Raw genomic sequence first — 10,145 nt, 5'->3', positions numbered from 1 at the left:
TTAATTCTTAATTTTGAATATATATGCTCCAAATGCAAGGGCACCAACATTCATAAAAGAAAATTTACTAAAGCTCAAAGCACACATTGCAACTCAAACAATAATAGGGGGTGACTTCAATACCCCACTCTTATCAATGTAGAGATTCGACTCAATTCTTCATAGAATTAGAAAGAGCAATTTGTAAATTCATTTGGAATAACAAAATCCCAGTGTAGCAAAAACTTCTCCACAATTAAAAAACCTCTGGAGAAAATCACCATCCTTAACCTCAAGCTGTATTACAGACCAATAGTGATAAAAACTGTATCGTATTGGTACGGAGACAGGCAGATAGATCAATGGAATATAGAACTGAGGACAAAAAATAAACCCACACACCTATGGTCACGTGATCTTTGCCAAAGGAACAAAAAACAGCCAGTAGGAAAAGAAATAGCATTTTCAACAAATGGTGTAGAATCATTTGGAGATCAGCATGTAGAAGAATGCAAATATATCCATTCTTACTGCCTCGGACAAAGCTCAAGGACAAGTAGATCAAGGACCTCCACATAAAACCAAATACACTCAAACTAATAAAAGAGAAAGTGGGGAAGAGCCTCAAACACATGAGCACAGGGAAAATTTTCCTGAACAGAACATCAATGGCTTATGTTCTAAGATCAAGAATCGACAAATGGGACCTCAAAAAAATTGCAAAGCTTCGGTCAGGCAAAGATCCACTGTCATTAGGACAAAATGGGAACCAAGAGATTGGAGAAAGATCTTTATCTATCTTACATCTGATAGAGAGCTAACAACCAATATATGCAAAGAACACAAGAAGTTAGACTTCAGAAGAAAAAATAACCCTACCAAAAATGGATTATTGAGCTGAACAAAGACTCTCAATTAAGGAATACAGAATACCAAAGAAGCACATAAAGAAATGTTCAACAACCTTAGCCATCAGGGAAATGCAAATCAAAAGAACCCTAAGATTCTACCCCACACCTGTCAAAATGATTAAGATCAAAAACTCAGGTTACATCAGATGCTTGTTAGGATATGGAGAAAGAGGAACAATCCTCCATTTTAAATTGGATTGCAAGCTGGTGCAACCACTCTTAAAATCAGTCTGGTGGTTCCTCAAAAGTTGAACATAGGACTTCCTGACTCAGCTATACCACTCCTAGGCATATACCCAAAAGATGCTCCAACATATTACAAGGACACATGCTCCACTATGTTCATAGTGGCCTCATTGATAATAGCCGGACACTGAAAAGAACCCAGAAGCCCTTCCACAGAGGAAAGGATACTGAAAATATGGTACATTTACGCAATGGAATACTACTCAGCTCTTAAAAACAATGACTCCATGAAATTCACAGGCAAATGAATGGAACTCGAAAATGTCAACCTGAGTGAGGTAACCCAATCACAATACAACACGCAAGATATGCACTCAGTGATAAGTGAATATTAGTCCCAAAGCTTGTAATACCCAAGACACAATTTACATACATTCTGAAGATCAAGAAGAAAGACCAAAGTATGGATGCCTGACATAGCTGTCTTCTGAGAGGCTCTGCCAGAGCCTGACAAACACAGAGGCAGATGCTTGCAGCTAACCACTGAACTGAGAATGAGATCCACATTGAAGGAGTTAAGAGAAAGGACTGAAAGAGCTGATAGGATTTGCAACCCCGTAAGAACAATAAAAATATGAACCAACCATAACTCTTTGAGTTCCCGGGGACTAAACCACCATCCCGAGAGTACACAGGGATGGATCTATGGCTCTACCTGCATATGTAGAAGAGGATGCCTTTGTCAGGCATCAATTGAAGGAGGGGCCCTTGGTTCTGTCAAGGCTTGGTGCCCCAGTGTAGGGTAATGTCAGAATGGGGAGGTGGGAGGTAGTAGGTGGGTGGAGGTGCACCGTCACAAAAGCAGAGGAAATGGGGATAGAGAGTTTCTGGAGGGGAAACCAGGAAATGGAATAACATTTGAAATGTAAAAAAAAAATCCAATAACAGAAATAAATGTAAAACCAACTTGAGGTACAGCTACAGAAGCTGCCAAGCAACTGCACCTCCTTTTCTACCTCAGCCTGGCACCCCTGTGAGGTAACTCAGCAGGAACTGCCAGGGCAATGACACTTATTCTCCAGACTTTGCCTGCCATCAGAGTGAGGTAACACCACAGGGGCTGCCATGGGGGCAGAAGTCCTTTCCACACTCCTGAAGAGCTCCATGACTGTGTCCCAGAACCTAAGCTGAAGCATCCTGTGGCCTGAAAGGACTTCCCATCCTGAACAATGGACCATGTGTAGGAACAAACCGGGTGAAGCAAGCAATTAAACCAAAAAACAAACCTGAGTAATCACTGAGCAAGAAAAGTCACCAGATCCCAAACAGAAAAGCCACCCAACTCTGATCTCCATAAGATCAGGACACAAAATTCCAGCAATCCTGATCTTGGAAATTTGTACCCTTAGAATTGTTTGCCCACTAGGAAATCCAATTTAACCCTTGACTGCTGTTCAATTTGCTGTTGCTTGTAATTGGTGCAGAGTCCCCACCCCAGATGTTTTTCTTCCCCCCAAATCTCCTATGTGAATTTTACTGTGCTTTTACACATCTGGTTGGAAACACACACACACACACACACACACACACACACACACACACACACACACAATGCTTTCCCTTCATAATAGATGTCTTAGGTAAGTTCGTCAATGTGTTCTCCTTTGAAATGGGGATCCTTGTTCTCCTGTAGAATTTGTTGTCTTCCATTGCCCTTGCTTTCTTTCTGCTCGGAGCTTCTTCCTTCTTTCCATCCACTGTGTTTGTCTTTGCTTCGTTCTGGTTTCCCTGTGCCCTGGAGCCACAGCCAGACTCTTCTTTGGAGGTATCTCTGACTTTTAATCTTAGAATCTCTAGTAGTCAGCTTTGCTAGAAGAAATTTTAATTTGTGTTTCCTGCCAACTATCCTCACTGTAGCTCCTGGTGACTCTGACCAAGAGGACGGAAGTGTGACGATGTCGATAGAACTCAAGGCCAGTTACAAGGAATGGAAAACCCTGGTACTGGATTACTACATCCTGGCACCCTAGATGAAGGTTCCTTTGAACAAGGCAAAGTGGCTCTCTACCTTATGACCCAGACTCTGGTAGCCATCAAGATATTGGAAAAGATCACAAGTATAGACTTATTAGTCATCTCTGAGATTGACCTCATGAAATTAGTATACCATAGTCCCATAATATAGCTTCTACAGGTCATTGAGACCTTGTGATGGAATATGCAACCCAGGGATCCCTGCGGAACTACATCAACAAGTATGGGCGTCTGCAAGAGGAAGAGGCACGTAGCATATTTAGGGAGCTCTGTCCATCAGCTATATCCATAGTCAGAATATTGCCCACCCTGACTTCAAGGCTGAGAACATCTTATTGGATTGGGAGGGGCATGTGAAACTCACTGACTTTTGTTTACATAAAAGATTGGCCTCTGAGGAAAAGTTCAAGGGCTTTTGTGGCACAGCACAATACTGTGCTCCTCAAGTGTTCTGTCACACACCATGTGATGTCCTTCCAACTGACATATTGAGCCTAGGACTCCTATTATATTATTTATATTATATATATATTTTCCTCCCATTCAGAGAAATCAAAAGATTGCTTTCCAAGATAAAGAAAGAAATCCTATCCTGGAGCTGTTGGACCCCATATCACCTCTCCCCAGAGCTTCAAGACCTATTGAAGAGATTAATGAAAATAGACCCCACGATGAGACCATCCATCAAAGATATAATGACACACCTATGGCTGTGCCATGTTCCAGACACATTGAGTTCCTCAGAGGAAATTCCTAGAGAACCAGAGCCCAACATTGCCTTTGGGATGTTTGTGATTGGATACAACATTCAAGAACTCAGATATACTTTGAGGGAGTGGAAGTATAGTCATGCCATGGCAACATACTTGACTATCAGAAGGGAGTCGACCTAGCAACTGAATCACTATGGAGGCCAGGGTGGTACACTGGACCCTACAACAGCTTCCAACCTTCCTCTGCCTGCAAGGAGGTTAACCAGTGCCCTGAGCCTTCCTACCTTCTCTTTCTCTGAGGTGCTTGGAAATGGGGGTAAAGGGTGTAAGAGGAGGCACAGTATGCCTCCCTCCCTTTTTTCAATTAAGAATAGCTTCCTAGAAAACACCTCCCCACTGCAGGGGCTTATGCCTCACTTCGGAAAAGGGACATTCAGGCAGAATGAGGGCAGCATCAATTCCACAATTTCATCATCAAGGAAAGGAAATGCAACAAAAACTACAACAACAACAACAACAACAACAACAACAACAACAACAACAACAATGACATCATCAGGAACCACTTGTTCACATCCTCACAAAAGTCAACCTTTGAAAACACACAAGATGTGGTCACTGAAAGCTCTGAGTCCTCAGAGACAAATTGCAGCATGTCCTCTTGGGAGTCCAAGACCAGAAGCCTCTTCCTCAGTAAGAAGATACAGGAAGAGAATCCAGGCAAGTAATTCTTAGAAGACAGCACCTGGGCCTCCAGGGAAACAGACCATCAGGAGCAACTACGAAGGCAGTGCCAGGGTATGCCCAGAGTCTCTCTGAGCAGGTTAGGCTGGAAGGGCATGAAGAAGATGATTCCCAAATCCTTAAGAAGATTGTCTTGCTGCCTCCAAGTGACAAATATCAAAATCATGGCAGCCACTGTAGAGTGCTTCAGAGACACAGGCTAAGTCAATTAGCTGGGATGTGATGGGAAAGGATACACTCTGGTTCTTTCTTCCATTAAAATAACCTCAGCATTCACATTGAGGAGTTTGGTGACATTGTATCTATCATGGCAGAGAGAAAATCCCATCCTTTCCCCTCTCCTATGAGCAGTCCTCCAAAACTTGAGCTACCTATAGACAGCAGAAGATAGTGGCCCAATGCTAGGCAAGGATGCTGGAGACGGTTGGAAAGGGATCCATGGTGCACTCAGGAAGGATCAGCCTGAGGGCCCATGTCAACACAGGACCAGCACAGCCAACCATAAGTCTGGCCTATTTCTACTAAGATTTCTTTTCCTTTTCTTTTTCTTTTCCTTTTTCTTTTTCAACACCGTAAACGGCACATGTTTATTAAACACCCAGACACAGGAGGAGGATGCCTGATTCAGGGCTGAAGTACCCACCAGCTGCCTCTGCCTAATGCCTGTGGTTATATAAGTCACAGGGACACCTCACAAACTCAGCACCTGAGCTCCATCGGCAGCATGAGAGAGGTAGAAGGTGGCTGTCCCACTTTCCTGCTCCTGTAAGTGATGCTTGACAAGGGGGGCAGCAGAGGCCTCCAGCAATGTGACAGTGCAGCCACCAAAGCTAAGGCCTGTCATGCAATTGCCATAAATCCCAGGTACAGAGAGCGAGTCCTCAACTAATCGGTCCAGCAAGGGACAGCTCACACCATAGACATCCCTGAGTGAATAGTGACTGTCCACCATGAGACCCCAAAGTTCCTGAGTCTCATCGATTTAGAGCAGTTGCTGCGTGGCCTGTTATCCAGATCTCACCTACTACATGTAAGGGCTGCCAGAAGCCCTCCTTGCTCATCAGCTCTCTGCCTGCCTCAAGCTCCTCCATCCGCACCTCTAGAAGGCTCACCTTGCCCAGGGCCTGGGCCATTTCTTCATACTGGCGTCAATGAATCTGGTACTTGCTGGAGCCCAAGGAATGGCGGACATTGGAGTTCGTGGTGAGCACAGCCAGCTTAGGGTCTGATAGTGACACCACGCTCTTTTCCATGGACCTGCAGTCAATGAGTAGCAAATAGCCTTTCTGCCCCAGCAGTGCGATGAGTTGGTTCATGACGCTACAGGGCACCCCAGCGAAGCTGTGCTCAGTCCTTTGACTAACCCGGGCCCGGGTTGCTATTGCCAGTGAGTCTGGGCAGAGCTGCTGGAGGAAGGTGTATGTGGCGACTTCCAGAGAAGCTGAGCTGGAAAGTCTACCCCACCCTACCCCAGGGACACTGAGCTGACCTCCATTGCATTGAAACCAGAGAGGGACAAAAGCTGGGTAATATTGAATCACTCCCTTGACATAATTGTCTCACTGTGGGATTCAAAGCTCCAAGGACCACTGAGCTGAGGTCAGTGGGAATAGCAGTTGCTGGGGTTCTTCTTCATCTTTGGAAACGGTGAGGAGAGAAAGAATCCCGTCTGCCCGCGGGCTCCAACCAGCAAGTTCACAAGCTCCAGAGCCATGGGCAGTCCCAGGACCTGGTTGTAGTCCCTGTACTCCTCGTTGTGGTTGACATGGCCAGGCGCCAACACTGCCAGCACTTGCTCGGCTCCTAACTCGTCCATGAAGGCCCGCCAGACCCTGGCCAGCACCTCCACCATCCAGGGCAGTCTCCAAACAGCCATGATGCTCATCTGCAGCTGACACACCGCCCGGCGGGAAGCTGGGGTTCTACTAAGATTTATGTGTCTGTTGCGAGTGCTGTCAGAGACCCTGTGGTCCCTGGAGGATGATAGCAGAGGGTGGAGAGGAGCCTGCTGAGGATGCACACAGGAGCAGGGAGGAGAGATCCAGGAATTTCAGGTGGCTGTGTGTTAGTCAGGGGGAAGCTCTGTCCATATCTCAAGCTTAAACGAGAGGCACAATGTTTTTCCCTGAAGTCTGAAGGATGAATCAGAGAAGAAAGTCTGGGTGGTGTTCCTTCTGCCTATCCCATAGAGGAGCTCCACACTGGGCAGCCGTCAAACAATAGCTGTGGTCCAGTGCACTGCTCTTCACAGCATTCAGAAGCTTGGAAAAAAGCATCCATGGAGCACTGGTGATTACCAAGGCAACTGAGAATAAACGCCAGGCTACAGAGAACCCTCGTGCACAGTGAGGATGTCAGCTCAGCTGCCTGTCTTCAGGTGTACCTGTGAGCTGAGAAGACAGTGGTCCTGGAGGCAGAGGAAGGAACCCAGAGGAACATGTTCCATGTGTCCGAAAGATATGCATGACCAGGTTAAGGCAGCAACAAAACTGAGAAGCAGTAAAAGTGCATCTGGAGTCCCAAGTGAATTCAGAGGGGCAGAGACTGCTCAGCCCCACAGCTCTGCTGCAGTCCTCCATAGCATCCTGGGTAATGCTCAGATCCTGAGAGATATCCAGAGCCTTACAAAGCTACCAGCTCTAGTCTCTGGTTGTGCAGATTACATTCAAACTTGAGTCATTTGATGGGTATTCTTCATCTGGTGGGACACACACACACACACACACACACACACACACACACACACACAGAGTGACTCACATACAAACAGACACACGCACAGTGGAGAATAATGAAGATTCCTTGAAGTGGAAGGAATCCTCAACAAACAAGGTAATTTCATATTTTGAGAGATGCCTTCTTCTGGAAATAATCCTCCAAGTTAGTTTTGTTTAGTCTCCACACCCTTCTGATACATCAATTCCCTATTCTACTGCTTTCTAGAAGTCATGGGAAGCCAGGATGTGCCTCGTTCCCCATTTTGGCCCAGAGGATGCAGTCCTGTGCAAGGTGAGGCTTAACTATGATCTGTCATTTGAGGAGATCCAAGATGAGGTCTGAAGTGCTTGCCTCTAGAGTCCAGAGAAGTTGCTGGTAAGAAGGATTGCATGGGCAGGGAAATGATGGTAAAATAGATGAGATCCCCTGATATGACAATGTGGGGTTTCCTCTGGGTAGCCCATTGTTATATGCCACATTCCCACCAAGTAGAAAGACCCAGAGAACCTCAAATATGTTAAAGAGGAACTGGATTCCTCTATCTCCTTACCCCACTCTATTGAAAATTGGTGTATATTGTTCAGATTTAACATAAAGGTGGTTAATGGCATGTGTATGTCCTTGCTCCCTGTGTAATCTCTGCTGCTGCTGCTGCTGCTGCTGCTGCTGCTGCTGCTGCTTCATTGTTTTTTCCATTGAAGTCTGGGAAGGGCCAAGAGATTCTGAAGCCATTCAATCAGCATTCAAAAGCCGTGTGCTCATCAAACTACAGAACACACCAGTAACATCGCTCAACACAGAACAAGGCTTGCAGCCAGCCTCACCTGCAGCGATGTGGGAAATGGCCACCTTTTTGAGCACAGAAAACCTGAGTGGAAGAGTACCACCCACAGCAGAGACATCACCTCATGCCTGCAGAAATGCTCAGTTCTCAAAGGACCCCACGTTTTAAAGCTGTGTCATTGCCGATATTAGGCATTGTGTGTCTGGGGGATTATTACCCTCCCATGATGTCGACAGAGAGTTGGACTGCATGCTCTGCCTGCAACAGAAGTGTTACCAAGAAACACACACAGCAACCTGGAATAACCCTCTGTTTCTGCAAAGGAAGGTTTACTATTTTGTCTTCAAAATAAATGCTGAGAGCTTCAGCTGCCCAATGCCTCCCCTAATTCTTGATACATCATCTCTTCCTACTAGTAGATGAACAGAACTGGCAATTCACGAGAATCTACCACATTCATTGCCTGCAGTACAGCTCTGACTTCTTATTGTTTTCCACTGGCTCATTTCCCAGATTTTATGCCAACATCTGCCAATCATTTTAGCATCTCTTTTTAGGTTGCCTAATTTCTTTTCCTTTTTTTATTGGATATTTTTATTTACATTTCAAATGTTATTCACTTAGCTGGCTTCCCGGACATAAGACCACCAACCAATCTCCCCTCCTCTTCTTGTGTAAGGTTGTTCCCTCTCCAACCACCTCTCTACTTCCTGCCCCTACCCCAAATTTCCCCTACACTGCAGGGTCCAGCCGTGGCAGGACCAAAGGCTTCTCCTTCCATTGGTGCCCAACAAGGCCATCCTCTGCTATATATGCAGCTGGAACCATGGGTCTGTTCGTGTCTAGTCTTTGGGTAGTGGTTTAGTCACTGGGACCTTTGGTTGGTTGGTATTGTTGTTCTTACTGGGTTGCAAATTCCTGCAATCCTTCAATCCTTTCTCTGACCCCTCCAAGGGGGACTCCATTCTCAGTTCAATGGTTTCCTGCTAGCATTCACACCTGTATTGGTCATGCTCTAGCTGTGCCTCTCAGGAGACAGCTATATCAGGCTCTGATCAGCATGCACTTGTTAGCTTCATCAATATTATCTAGTTTTGCTGGATATATACATATATATTGTTTTGCTAGATATATATATATATATATATATATATATGTTATATACCAATGTGGGCAGGGTCTGAATGGCCATTCCTTCCATTTCTGCTCCAAACTTTGTCTACATATCCTGTTGTATGAATGTTTTTGTTACTTCTTTGAAGAAGTAGTAAAGCATCCCCACTTTGCTCATCCTTCTTTAGCTTCATGTGGTCTATGGATTATATCTTCGGTAATTCTAGCTTTTGGGCTAATATCCACTTATCAGTGAGTGCATACCATTTGTCTTTTTCTGTGATTGGGTTACTTCACTCAGAATGATATCTTCTAGTTCAATACATTTGCTTATGAATTTCATGAAGTCATTGTTTTTGATAGCTGAGTAGTACTCCGTTGTGTAGGTGTAACACATTTTCTGTATCCATTCTTCTGTTGAAGGGTATCTGGGTTCTTTACAGCTTCTAGCTTTTACAAAGACTGCTATGAACATGGTGATGCATGTGTCTTTGTTTTACGCTGGAGCGGCCTTTGGGTATCTGCCCAGAAGTGATATAGCTGGGTCCTCAGGTAATGCAGTGTCCAGTTTTCAGAGGAATGTCCAGACTGATTTCCAGAGTGGTTGTACCAGTTTGCAATCCCACCAACAATGGAGGAGTGGTCCCCTTTGTCCACATCCTCGCCAGAGTCTGTTGTCACCTGAGTTTTTGATCTTAGCCATTCTGACTGATATGAGGTGGAATCTCAGGAATGTTTCAATTTGCATTTCCCTGATGACTAAAGATGTTGAACATTTCTTTAGGTACTTCTCAGCCATTCGATATTCCTCATCTGAGAATTCTGTGTTTAGCTCTGTATCCCGTTTTTTGTTTTCTCATTTATATTTGTTTATCTTTTATTGGATACTATTTTATTTACATTTCAAATGTTATTTCCTTTCCCGGTTTCCAGGACATTAGCCCCCTATGACATCCCCATCCC

General features: G+C 44.9%; 2 pseudogenes; one reads left to right on the top strand and one right to left on the bottom strand.

Moving 5' to 3' along the window:
* Positions 1–2,225: 2,225 nt before the first annotated feature.
* On the bottom strand, positions 2,226–9,179 carry Galk1-ps3 (galactokinase 1, pseudogene 3; annotated as a pseudogene).
* On the top strand, positions 3,064–3,867 carry Smokxl-ps7 (sperm motility kinase X like, pseudogene 7; annotated as a pseudogene).
* Positions 9,180–10,145: the final 966 nt, after the last annotated feature.

The sequence above is a fragment of the Rattus norvegicus genome, chromosome 3 (assembly GCF_036323735.1).
Source record: "Rattus norvegicus strain BN/NHsdMcwi chromosome 3, GRCr8, whole genome shotgun sequence".
Taxonomy (NCBI): Eukaryota; Metazoa; Chordata; class Mammalia; order Rodentia; family Muridae; genus Rattus; species Rattus norvegicus.
This window is presented reverse-complemented; position numbering and strand designations above follow the sequence as displayed.